Source organism: Mustela nivalis (genome assembly GCF_964662115.1).
Source record: "Mustela nivalis genome assembly, chromosome: 4".
Taxonomy (NCBI): domain Eukaryota; kingdom Metazoa; phylum Chordata; class Mammalia; order Carnivora; family Mustelidae; genus Mustela; species Mustela nivalis.
Genome location: NC_139023.1, coordinates 147157136 through 147171325, shown reverse-complemented (window position 1 = coordinate 147171325; position 14190 = coordinate 147157136). Strand labels below are relative to the sequence as shown.

General features: G+C 39.6%; 1 protein-coding gene across 1 annotated transcript in view; it reads right to left on the bottom strand.

The window, feature by feature from the left end:
• The window catches only part of DPYSL2 (dihydropyrimidinase like 2), a 128829-nt gene that overhangs the window by 108367 nt on the left and 6272 nt on the right, over positions 1-14190 (bottom strand). The gene's annotated exons all lie outside the window — the stretch shown is intronic.

Below are 14190 nucleotides of genomic sequence, written 5' to 3'. Positions count from 1 at the left end.
AAAATGGTATGGAGGTTTCTGAAAAAACTAAAATTAGAACTATCATATGATGTAGCAATTCCACTTCTGTGTACATGTCCAAAGAAGATGAAGTCACTAACTAGAAGAGATATCTATACCCCTGTGTTCATTGCAGCATCATTCACAATGGCCAAGATATGAAAACATAAGCACCTATCTGTGGATGAATGGATAAAGAAGATGTGATACACACACACACACACACACACACACACACACACACACACAAACACACACACACACACACACACACACACACACACACACACGAATATTACTCAGTCAAGAGAAGGAAGGAAGTCTGGACATCTGTGATAACACAAATGTACATTGAGGGCATAATGATGTTAAGTGAAGTAAGTCAGACAGAGAAAGATAAATACTGTATGATATCACATATATATGGAATCTAAAAAAGCCAAACTCATAGAAACAGTAGAATGGTGGTTGCCAAGGGCTCTGGGGTTACAAATTTCTTATTATAAGATGAATAAGTGGGCACCTGGGTGGCTCAGTTGGTTGAGCCACTGCCTTTGGCTCGGGTCATGATCCCAGCATCCTGGGATCGAGTCTCGCATCGGGCTTCTCCCCCTCCCCTCTCTGCCTGCCTCTCTGCCTACTTGTGATCTGTCTGTCAAATAAATAAATAAATTCTTTAAAAAAAATAAGATGATAAGGTGACATACTTAACAGTACTATAGTATATATTTGAAAGTTGCTAAGAGAGGAAGTCTTAAATGTTCTTGCCCCCCCCCATAAACAGTAATTATATGAGGTAATGGAGATGTTAACTAACCCTACCGTGATAATCATTTTGCAGTACACGCACATAACAAGTCATCACATTGTACACCTTAAAATTTCACAATGTAGGTCAATTATATTTCAACAAGGCTAAAAAAAACTTAGTTTGAGCAAAAGAATATAAAAGATGTCATTAATGGGGTGCCTGGGTGGCTCAGTCAGTGAAGCTTCCAACTCTTGGTTTCAGCTCAGGCCATGATCTCAGGGTCATAAGATCAAGCCCTGCATCTGGCTCCGTAGTGGGTGTGGAGCCTGCTTGGGATTCTCTCCCTCTCCCTCTGCCCTTCCCTTCACCTTCTCAAATAAGTAAATGAATAAATAAAGCAAGCAAACCCTATTATCTTTTTAAAAAGAAGTTATTAGTCATTTGAAAACAATTGCATATTGAAATTACAATATTTGGGATATGTTTGAGTCAAGTGCATTATATTAAAATTAATTTCACATAGTTCTTTTTACTTTTTCAATGTGGCTACTAGAAAGTGTGAAGTTACCTAGGCCATCATATTTCTACTGGGCAGAATTGCTTAGATAAAGGGGAGCCTTTCTGTAGGGCTTGCTGTAGGAAGATCTTGCTATAAAGGTGATATTCAAATCGAGACCTGAAGCATAAGCAAGAATTATTCATGCAAAGAACTGAGGAAAGAATGATTCAAGTAGAGGGAAGAGATGATACAAAGACTGAAAGATGAGAAAGAGATTGCCATGTTCAAGGAAAAGAATAGAATCCTGAGAAAATAGAGTATAATAAATAAAGGGATGAGTGATCTGGAGGTGAACGGAGTGGAAGACAATTGCCAAATCATGAAGAGTCTTTGGGAAACAAACACTAAAGCCAGAACGAGCTTAGGTAGAGGAATGATACAATCTACTTTGCATTTTTTTTTTAAATCACTGTAGCTGCTGTGGGAGAGTTGGATTATAGTAGCACAACAGTTAATCAACAGTAATAATTAGGAGACTGTTACTATGGTCCAGGTGAAAAAAAATGGTAGCTATAACCAAGTGGTAAGTGTAGAGATGGGTGGAGAGGAATCAGTGGATTTTAACTGTGTTATGAAGTTAAACACTACAAACTTCCTGATGGGATGGATATAAGGGATGAGGAAGAGGGAAACATTGGATGTGTACTGTGATTTCTGACTTGCACACTCATGTCGATGGTGCAATGCATTGAAGATGACCAATAGATAAGCATATTTAGGAGAAGGCAAAAGTTCTATTTTGGACATGTTAATTTTGAGATGTCTATTAGATATATAGGTGAAAATGTTGAGTAGGCAAGTGGATAAGTCTATGTTAGAGATACAAATTTAAAGTCATTAGCACATGTTTGTAAAGCTGTGGGTTTGGAGGACATCATCTAGGTAGACAGAGGATTTAGGCTCTAGTCTGAGTCCTAAGGCACTCACTCCAGCACTGGGTTCCTGCGGGGGGGGGGGGTGTCTGGAAGATCAGAGCTATTACTATGCAATAATACCAAGATGTAATCTGTATTCAATTCCATTCTCTCATGAGTATATAGTAGGATTTTCCAAAGGCTGTAGGATATGTGATAATATAGCTCCAACAGTTACCAGAATATGTTCTCATGCGTCATTATGTTTTCTAGAATTTTCTAAAGTGGTAGGTTTGAGTTACAAATATGTGTGTTTTCAGAGATTAGTTCTTTTCTTGGCACTTATACTCTGTTCTTGCCAGCTATCATCAGTTACACCTACTATATCTCTATAGTCTCATTATCATTCAACAAACAGTTATGTTGAAATCCCAGAATTTCCTTGAGCCCATGTGGAAACATAACTAGAACTAAGTATAATTTGTTTCCTTGTTTTATAATAATGATTTTAATAAATTTTAAAATTTTATCTTGGGTGTTATTAGGAAATTTCATTCTTAAATAAAATTTACTTATATTTAATTATATCTAAGGGAAGATTGTTGGCTTTAAAAAATATTAGAAGACTCAATTTCTAGACATATAGTATACTGTCTACACTTAAAGATGATGAAAACAAAATCAATATATAAGAAGTTCCTTTAGTCACTTTTCATGTAAAAGATGTTATTTATGTTAACTTGAAATGGGTTTATTACTGTTATTTTTAAATAAATGAATAAATGTATTTTAACTCCTCAGTCCTAATTTCTAAAACTGTAAATATAGAGAAATATGGCCTGCAAAAACAAAGGCTCTTCGGGGAACCTCAATTTTTCAAAATTTAAAGGCATCCTGAGTCCACAAAATTTGAGAATCGCTGGTCTAGAGGGTGGATTGAAGGTGTGAATCAGCAAACTGGACCAAGAGATCGGTGATTAGGAAGAAAACCTGACTGAAGCATCATGTAAATCAGGAGAGTTTTAAAAAGAGTGTTAAGTAAATGGGTTACAGATGGCCCCTATATATTGGACCCTACATTGCTTTTTCTTCACAGTACACTGGGACTTCAGGCTCAAAGTCCGCCAACACCAAACTCAAATTGCTGTGAATGCATTTTTTAAATTTTTTATTTATTTATTTGTCAGAGAGAGTGAGCACAGGCAGAGGGAGAGGGAGAAGCAGGCTCCCTGCTGAGCAAGGAGCCCGATGTGGGGCTCGATCCCAGGATGCTGGGATCATGACATGAGCCAAAGGCAGCCGCTTAACCAACTGAGCCACCCAGGCGTCCCTGTAAATGCATTTTTTAAAGCCATTTAGAGCCTGCCTGCTTTGCAGATTCCACAAAACTGCACCCAATACGGCTAACCCAACCTTACAGCTATAAAGAAAACAACCCGCAGGCTGCTGCTGCCCTTTGAAGCCTTCTGACCCAGAGACACCCCACTGGGCTGCTGAGGAACATCACCTAGGCATGGAAACCCCAACCCCGTCGCCTAGTGTGTCCCTCTCCCCCAAAAGCTCCCTTGCTCTCTTCCACTTTGGCATGGTGGCTCCCCCTCCGCCCCTGGAAGGTCTCTAGCTCTGAGCGACTTCCTCTGCCTCCTCTGCCGGGCACCTTGTCAAAGGACCCACCCAAATAAGACTCTTGCGTGCTACTGCCATCTAGCGGTCATGTTTTTCCTTGACCAGCTCCGAGACCCTCCACCCCACTACAGCGGGCGTGGTCGCGACCTACTGAGATAGAGTAGGAGGACAGAGATCTACTGAAGCCACTGTGTGAAGGATCCTATGACCTCAACAAGTTAGTAGAGACAGAAGCCATATGGAAGCGATCTGTATGAGCTGTGGTATACAAAATAGGCAAACTCCTACAAACAGAAAAGAAAAAGACAAATACTCCCACAGAAAAACAGGTAAAGATTATAAACAGGCAACTCATAAAAGAAATTCTGTAAATAACTAGCGACCATAGGAAAAGATGTTCCACCCACTAGCACAAGTGAAACTGGGGCGTCTGGGTGGCGCAGTTGGTTAAGCAGCTGACGCTTGTTTTCGGCTCAGGTTGTCATTTCAGGGTAGTGAGATCGAGTACCATGTTGGGCTCCGTGCTCAGTGGGGAGTTGGCTTGGGACTCTCTCTCCCTCTCCCTCTGTCCCTGCCTCTGCACCCTCTCTCTCTCTTCCAGCAAAATAAATAAATAAATCTTTTTTAAAAAGAAAAAGGTAAGTGAAACTTATGAGATACCATTTTTAACCTGTGCCATTGCAAAATTTTTAAAATTTTGGTAAAACGATAAAGAAATGGTATGCTCCTATCAGGTGGCTGAGAATATGAAATGGAGAGGCCCTCTGAAAGGGGATTTGACAATATCCATAACGGTAAATGTGCTCACCCCATGACCCAGAACTTTCCTCTCCAGCATCTACCATCGAGAAGCGCACACCCCTGCACAGGCTTGCAAGCATGTAAAGATGCTTGCTGAGGCATTGTTTATTACTAATAACAACTGTAAATAACAGAAACCCAGCTCAATCAGCCATGGTATATTCATATTGTAGAACAATGGCATGATTAATAACACAATCTGGAGCCCCTGATTTTATACCCTAACATTATCATTTACTGAGCATATAAACTTAATTAAGCAAGTTACTTTGTCTTTTTCTGCCTCAGTTTCCTCATTCGAGTGGAAACAAGAGCTCCAGCAGGGGCGCCTGGGTGGCTCAGTTGGCTAAGTGGCCGACTCTCAATTTTGGCTCAGGTCTGATCTCAGGTGGTGAGTTGGAGACCCACGAGCAGCTAGAGCTAGTGTGAAGCCTGCTTGAGATTCTCTCTCCCTCTCCCTCTGCCCCTCCCCCTGTTCCCCCACTCTCTCTATCTCTCTAAAAGAAATAAATAAATCTTATTTAAAAATGGAGACAAGAAATCCTACTCTCCAGTACCACTGAAAGGGCTACATAAGTAACCACATGTAAAACACGGGACATGGTCAGCACACAATAAACATTAGCAATTATTAATAGAATCAGAAGCTAAAAGAATATGAATTTATGTGAATTAAAATAATTTTTATATAGTAACACAGACTTCTAAAACAAAGAGAGAAAAGAGATAAATTGCTGATACGGGGTGGTATCATTTAGGTAAAACAAACACACTAACAAGACTACACGTTTTTGCAAGGACATATGCACACGTACATATGTGGAAACAGGGCTGAAAGGATACAGGGCAACATATAAATCTTGGTCAGGGGAGAGACAGGATGGGAAAAATGCTTGAAGTGGGCTTTAGCCATATCTCCGTGCTTAGTAATATATTTCTGTGTGATATACAGAAAATTCATTTTCTTTTTAAGTTTTTATTTATTTATTTAGTGGGAGAGAGAGCATGCGAGCTGGGGGAGGGGCAGAGGCAGAGGGAAAAGGAGAGAGAATCTCAAGCAGGCCCCACGCTCATTGCAGAGCCTAATGCTAGCCTGGATCTCATGACCCTGAGATCATGACCTGAGCCAAATTCAAGAGTCGGAAGTTCAACAGACTGAGCAACCCAGGAACCCCTAGCAAGTTCATTTTCTAAATAGGAAGCTGAAGAAGCGGAGACAGCAAATACAGGCAAGACTTCAGAAAAATCTGCTAAGAAAAGAAATAGAAAAATGGTAGCTCTGCAGGAGATTGTGGAGTCAAGAAAGGATTCTGTGAGTTTTGTTGTTGCTGTTTTTTAATGGAGGTGTTAAAGGACATTTGTAAGTGGTAGAAACGATGCAGTAGAGGTGACGGGGGTGGACAGTTTCAGGAGGTAAGAAGTGATGCATTCAGGTTGTAGGTGAGCAGATGGTTGGAGAGACAGTAGGACCTTTCTTCTGCTGTGAGCAGCAGGAGGGCAGGACAGTACCAGGGATAGAAGGTGATATAGTTAGCGGTAAGAAGATACATGGGTTCCTCTCTCAAAACTTGTTCCCCCTACAACCTCAGGGTGAATCCTGTGAAGTGAGCCACTGACAGAAGGAGGATGGAGACTGTGTAAGACCTGAGTGTAGAGAAGACGTCGAGCATTTGTCTTTGTCCTGGAAAGGCTTCCAAACCCACTTACGGTTTGTTGCTGTAAGTTAACAGAAAAGAAACCCTTCCCACCTTGGTGTCCCCACAGCAGGGCTTCTGTACCTCTGTTATGGACCTCACCAAATGGCGCTCTAATTATTCATACACGTGTCCACCTTCTCACTCAGGCCAAGCAATGCACATGTGATACCACCAGTCTTCACACTAACCTGTGAATCGCTCTTTTGATGCCTGCTTTTCAAACAAGAAAGCAGGTCTAAAAGAAATGGGTGATTTGCTCGAAGTCACCATCTGGTATAAGCAAAGGCTCTCTGTACCGTGGAACAGTCACCCTAATCTTTTACACACTAAGTTCTCCAGCAACATTCAAGGAAACCTTAAGAACTGAGTGTGCCCTGCACAACACGGGAGTGGTTTCCTCACAGAAGTACATCTTCTGTCCTAACTAAATGGCCACAAGGAAGGAAAAAGAACCAAATGGTGATAATGCTAAACATTAAAGAATTCTAAAAGCAGCTCTTGGTTCTGTTGGGTTAGAGAAGTTTGTAGACCATCCCCACATTGCTTCCTCTGATTTCAAACTTGGGTAATTCCACATAGGGCTTAATTCCTGAATCTTGCAGAATGATTTTAGAGTCCACACCTTCATTAGGCTACCTCAGACCAGTTAAAGGTTATTTCCAGAAGAACATTAAAAAGATACCCTTTTGCTCATGTGCTGTGGTGAGGCTGAGGGAACTGGGATAACACCATGATTAGTGGGCTCATGGCTACTGGATGAACTCACGATCTGAAGGTCAAGCTGATCCTGCCCAGAAATCCTGCTTTTGCGAATTCTGTCCTTGAAGTTGGAGGAGATTTAGGGCGCAGAACTGTGGATGAGAATTTTTTGCGGTTGATTTTTTTTCTCCTAACTATCTTCACTACCAGCTTTGGCATGAGCATATGCTCTGTAAGAAATGTAGTTCATTTATATAAAGAAATAAAGTGGACCAGCAGTGGAATGAGCAGGTTTTGGTTCCATTTTTTTTAGTGATTGTAACTATAACTCTGAACACACATCAAGTTTTTAAAAGTTGAGTTATGGGTTTCAGACTTAAAAAGGCATTGGGCGAGAAATTGCAGATAAAACATTCCAAATAAGTACTAATGAAGAATGTACAAGCACAAAAGTGCCCAGTAATTCTATAAACCTAAAACCAGGAGATATCTAAGTTCAGAATCTTGTAATATTCTTAAGTCTGCTATTGCCAGCTAGTACTGTATTCAATCATGTCTTTTTTATGTTCTGTATTTCTGTGCTAGGACATCCGGGGCTTTACTGACCCTCAAAAGACTGCCCCTTGCAGGACTAGACAATTCCTACATTCCCAAACTCTCTCGGGAGTGCATCTTTCATACCCAAACGAATCAAGAGCCCATACAGTCATCTACCTCGTTTTCGAAGCTCTTAAACTCAAGGCCATTGTCCAACTGCCCTATTCACCCCAGGGCCAAGTATCGGACAACTAGGAAGAGCTCTTATGCCCCAGGGTCCCTAAAATTATCCAAACTAAGACTATTTTCCTTGCCTTGCATGTTCCTTACCAGAAATAATGGCTCTTAGCTTTGTCTTCCCTCATCCCACTGCCTCCTGACGAACCCGGGTACTTCTCTTGGAGCTCTGTGCGCATGCTCTGTCTCCCCTTCTAGGGGTCCATGAGGACAGAAACCTCCTCCTTCAGCACAGCCATTTCCATTCTGTGTGTCTCACTACCCCGGTTGTAACAAATCCCAGGTGCATTTGAGAACAATTGCTTATCCTAGCGGGTGAGAGGTGGTCCTTTATCCAACAGCTGTAACAACTTCTGGAAAGAGACTACTCAGGAAAGGACAGACCAGGAGAAGCAAAAGAGAGACCACCTCCACCATGCTGGTTTGGTAGCTGATACCAGGCTGCCTGGGGCAAAGGATTCACGCACTAGGTCAGAGTGAGAAAAATGAGGACAAGACATGTAATTTTTCATAAAGCTCAAGTTATGCATACTTCTAAATCCTGGAGTTATTTTCCCTTTCATGGCTTTGGCACTAAATTGTTCTTTGCGTTAGAGGATGATACTGTGTAGTACTGTTTTTGTTTGGTTTGGTTGTTTGGTTCTTTAGTGTCCCTATTTTGGCAACAGAAAAATTTGGCAACCCTTAGCTTGTTCCCCAAATTTGTTTTTGAAATTTCACTGGAGTGTGAAAGCCAAAGTCTGCCAATGCAGCTCCAGAAAATGGGAATGGGACAGGCAGCTGGTCCTCGAATCAAGCCTCAAACTATAAGCCTAGCAAAGATTCAACGATGCATGTAGCAGTCAGTTCACACATCCCTCGGCTAAAAACATGGATTCTGATGGGATCTCACTTTAGTAGAAGGTAAGAACGCAAGTAAAAAAAAAATATAATAATAACAAGCTTATCAAAAACTATTAGAGAACAAGGGATAGGAGGTATCATGGGGGGTGAGGGGGAGGAAACATTCAAGAAATTATTTGGCATCTGCATTCGAGGGTAGGAAAGTATTGCTAAAACAGAAACAGGAAACACACTAGATGATCTATCAGATCAAATCAATTTTTTTTTTTCACAAAATGTATTCACCTTCCTTGGAACTGAAAAATAAATCTATGTACAAACAGGAAGAGTTCAGGCTCCCCTCACCCACTCGCAAACCCCTGCAGATTTCCTCCGGAGTCCTCTGAGATGGGGAGGGGGGGACCTCGGGGAGGTTCCCAGAGGGTCGGAAAGAGGTCTGCTCTGTTCCGGGGCCAGTTTGGTGAGGAAGGGCGCAGGGCTTAGGATTCACAGGCCGGAGACTGCGTTTCATGTCCCAGACTCACAGGGAAGGGAAGGGAAGAAGCTAGGATTTCCAAACTCTAAAAGTTTAAGTTCATTGGGGTCTGGGATTTGGATTCCCAAGGGATGGAATTCTGAATATACTGAGAAACAGAAAATACTTTCCAAGAGCTGGGCTGGGTGTTGTTCTGTTGAACATCAATTTCAGAGAGTATTATTGACATTGGAACACTCCGTGACCCTGACGGATCAAGACAAAAATGAAACCCCTCTCTAATCATGTCTGATAAAATATAAACATTGTCCAAGTCACAAAGTACCAAATCCCCCATCCTAAATGCTCTAAGTGTCGGCTGCTTCTTTCCCAATCACAGCTCGAGCTCTGTCTCATCAATCTCTCCTTGTACAGGTAAGATATACTGAGACAACAAATCATAGAATTGTCTTCCTTTTTGCATCCCCAGCCCATGGGGAACCCTCATTTCCTTGGACCCTCCCCCAAATCACCCCACTGAAACCCAAATAATCTCTCTCAAGTACCCCCTCACAAAGATGCCCCATGGGTCTCCACAGTGTGTGTTCTCCCTCACTACAAGTAATAAACCCATCTAGTTCAACCGCAAGTGTGCTCCTAGGGATTGCTGGCTGAAGGATGTTACCAGTAGGCTCAAGTAGGAATTCAATGATTATTTAACATGGTGGAAATATCTCTCTCAAACAATAGTGAAGTATAGAGACCTTCTCATTAAAGTCAATTATCAAACAGGGAGCCCTAATACTTCCACCATTATCCAACATTGTTCTAGAAACTCTATCAATGTAGTCAGACACAGAAAAGAAATAATAAGTAAGGGCAGTGGAAAAAAGACATAAAAGTAATATTAGGTAATAATACTACTATTACTATCTCTTGTCCCAAGAGAATCAATTGGAAAATATTAAAGCCAAGAGTAAATCGAATAATGTACTCTGCTATTAATTAATATAAAACTCAAGCATCACACAGAATGTAAACTACACAATATAATGACAATTATATTCACAATAACAACAAAGCACTGGGAATAATACAACAAAAAAAATTCAGAGCAACAGAATAGAATGCCTGAAAAGATAAAAGGGAAGCCCATACTATAAGCTTAGGTAGAAAGACTTGTTATCTTAAAAATTATATATATCTTCCAGTTCACTAGATAAATTTCACATAATTCTGGTAAAAATCTTATCAGGTTTCTGTAACTGATAATATCTTTCATGGAAAATTCAGTTGAATGGTGGCAAAACAGAAAAAAATAAAAATATTTAAAAGCAAAAGTAACTAAAGCAGTTTTGAACCACTACATCAGTAAGGCAGATCCATGAAACGGCAAGAAGCCAAAATTGATATCCAGACATATGGAAAGGTGGAGTATATAAAAAAATAAGTCAAGAAACATAATTATTCACTAAATGCCATTAGGACAACAGGCTAGCTATTTGGAAAATTAGGTTACACCTAATTTCAAGGTATTGAAAAATTAATTGCATTTAATTTTTATATAAATATAAATTTAAATATAAATAAACACAGAATCCAAAAAGGTTTTAGAAGAAAATATAAGTAAATAATAATCTCAAAGGTAGGAACATATCAGAAAAGATAAACTGATTTAAGTTCAAAATTTAAATTTGGATGTCAAAATATAAAGGCCACAAAAAAAATCAGATGCAAACTAACAAAAAAATGTCTAACAAGTTGACACTGAAGTGGATATATTCTAATATAGAATTTTTATAAATCAGTGTTTAAAATATGAATGCTTTAGTAGGAAAACTGGCAAAGAGCAAGATACCACTTGTCACCTACAAATTTGGGAAATATCTATAAAAATTATAATACCTAGTGATATCAGAAATGCTGAAAAACAGTATTTCTTATTCATTTTTGGTGGGAGTATAAAGACTGGGAAAAATATTATACCAAAATATTATCAATGCTTATTTTTAGATAATCAAGGATTTTTAGATTATCAAGGATTTCTTTCTTTTAAAAAAAAATTCTCATCACGTATACAATAAACATGGTACTGTCATGCTATCTCTAAAGAAAAAAATAGAACAAAATAAAATTCAATTTGTTTCTCAAATTTGTTTTTTCCTAAATTCAGCTTTTTAGTCATTGCCCTCCTCAAAACCATCCCTGTGGTTCCCAAATCACTGGAGAGATAGATAGGTAGATAGATAGATTGATTGATTGATTTATATTTATTACATATATCATTGAAGTTGAAAACTTGTGTGTATATATATTTATATAAAATACCAAATATGTGTGTGAATACACACAAAGGAAATAAATTTCTTTATATGAACAGGATCATGAAATAGATCAGACTTAGGTAGTACACAAAACACTCAAGAATACTGACCTATTGGAAATACTATTCTAAATGAATTTCAAAATTCCCATAAAGCAACGGAACTTAGTTACATAACTATCATTCCAAGAAATGAGGCCCTGGAACTTCTTCGCTAGATTTCAGTAGATCCAGTAGTTTTGAGAATAACTGGGAATAATAATAACACCAAAAGCGGAAGCAACGAAAGTAAAGACAGATAAATCAGGCTTCACCAAAATTAAAAACTTCTGTGCATCAAAAGGCACATATGAAGAAGATTAAAAAAAAAAAAAAAAAACAAAACAAAAAAACAGCCCAAAGACTGGAAGGAAAATAGGGGTACCTGGGTGGCTCAGTCAGTTGAGCACCCAGCTCTTGGTTTTTCCACTCAGGTCATGATCTCAGGATTCTGAGGTAAAGCCCCCTGTGGGGCTCTGTGGTGCACTGAATGTGGAGCCTGCAATTTGGATTCTTTGATTTTGATCTTGATTCTTGGATTCTGCAATAAGATTCTTTCTGTTCCTCTCCATCTGCCCTACCCCCTGTTTGTGCACACTCTCTCTAAAATAAATAAATAAATCTTAAAAAAAAATGGGAAACAATATTTGCAAATCACGTATCTGATATTCAGAATATATAAAGAACTCGTAGGGCTGCCTGGCTGGCTAAGTCAGTTGAGCACGACCTTGGGATTGTGAATGTAAGACTCACGTTGGGTGTAGAGATTACGTAAAAATAAAATCTTAGAAAACAAACAAACGAACAAAAAAAACCGACTCATACAATACAACAACAAAAGGACAAACAACTCCATTTTTTAAAAGTGGTAAAGCACTCGAATAGACATTCTTCCAAAGAAGGTATGCAAATGGACAACAAGCACATGAAAAGCTGCTCAGATTCTTGGTCATTGGGGAAATGCAAATCAAAACCACAATGAGATACCATTTCACAACCACTGGGGCAGCTATAATCCATAAAAGGGGGGAAACACTGTGTTGTGGAGGATGAGCAGAAAGAAATTGGAACCCTTGTACATTGCTGGTGGAAATGTAAAATGGAAGTAAAATTGTGAGAAACGGTCTGGCAGCTCCCCAAAAAGTTGAACACAGAATACCGTATGATCTAGAAGTTCTGTGCCTATGTGTATACCTAAAAGAACTGAAAACATATATTTAAACCAACACTTGCAGAAGAATGGTAACCATGATATTATTCATGAAAGCCAAAAAGTGGAAACAACCCAAATGTCCATAAACTGGTGAATGGATAAATGAAATGTGATATATACAAACAATGGAATAGTGTTCAGTGATGGAAAGGAACGAAGGACTGACACACGCCACTGCGAGGGTTCACCTTGAGACCGTTACAAGGAGTAAAAGAAACCAGACCTAAACAGCCACATGTTGTAGGATGCCATGTATGCAAAATGTCCAGAACAGGCCAAATCCATGGAGACAGACATGGATTTGTGGTCGCCATAGGTTGGGGTGAGAGCGTATTGGGGAGTAGCTGCTTAATGCATACGGGATTTCTTTTTGGAGCCATGAAATGTTCTGGAATTAAATGGTTGCACAAGACTGTGAATGTCCTAGAAGTCACTGAATTGTAGATGATAATGGTTTAAAGGAGTTTAAAGGAGAATTTGATGTTATATGAATTTTATCTCAATGTTGAAAAAAAAAAAACCAACAAAACAAAACAAAGGAAGAACAGCCGGGGACAGCATCACTTTCTTTAGAGCCTTTGGTGGAAATGAGAGGAGTCTTGGAGGTCAAGGCCCCGCCTGATGACAGCTCAGGTTAGGTGACTGTGCAGATGGCTCAGCTAGTGAACAAGAGCCAGGACTATGGGCTGGGTTTCTTGACTCCTACTTCGGAGTTCTTTCCGCTGGAGAGCTGCCTCGAAATCAGAGACCGGGCAAGCAGTGGATACACGTCTCAGAAACACACCCCAAGCCACCACCTTCAAGACCAGATGCTTCCCCTTCAAAGCACTATTTGCATGCAGCTCTTGGCCTATGCTACCAGCCTTTGCCCCAGGCTGCAGCCAACCAAATTCAAGTGTCCATCAGTCCATCTGCCAATGTTTTTATTGATGGCTCCCTCGTTATTTGCTTGTAGTTCATGATTTACATCCAGTGGAAAAATCACATTGTCATCACATTGCTCTCATCTTAGAAAAGCATGTCATTCACACTGTCAGATTGGGTCTCTGTCCCAGTGATATCTGAAGACATTTCTTGGGTTAAAAAAAAAATGATTAAAAAAAAAATGATGGACAGAATATCAGCAGGTTAGGGCACATTCATAAAGACAGATCAGCAGTCCTTTTTACAAATGGCTTTACAGAGTACACCGCAAAACAGAAAACAAACAAAGGTAGGCACTCAGAACTATTTTGTAATAGTTAATTCTTTGGAGATAAAATGACAAAAGAATAATTAATAAAGAAAGCAATTCAGTACATCATAATGATTAAAAGACTATTTAGTCACATGGACCTGGGTTCAAATTCTACTTTTGGTTATCAAGTTGCTTTGCAAGTTTCTTTTACCTTCAGACATTTCTTTAGCAAAATAAGGGTAACAGTAGCACCTACTCAATAGAATTACCTTAGGATTAATAAGATAGCACACATAAAGCATTGAGCACAGCCAACCCCATAGAACATACAAAGTTTGATGGGATACAGAATATTTTGCCTGCAAAACTAAATTGTACAT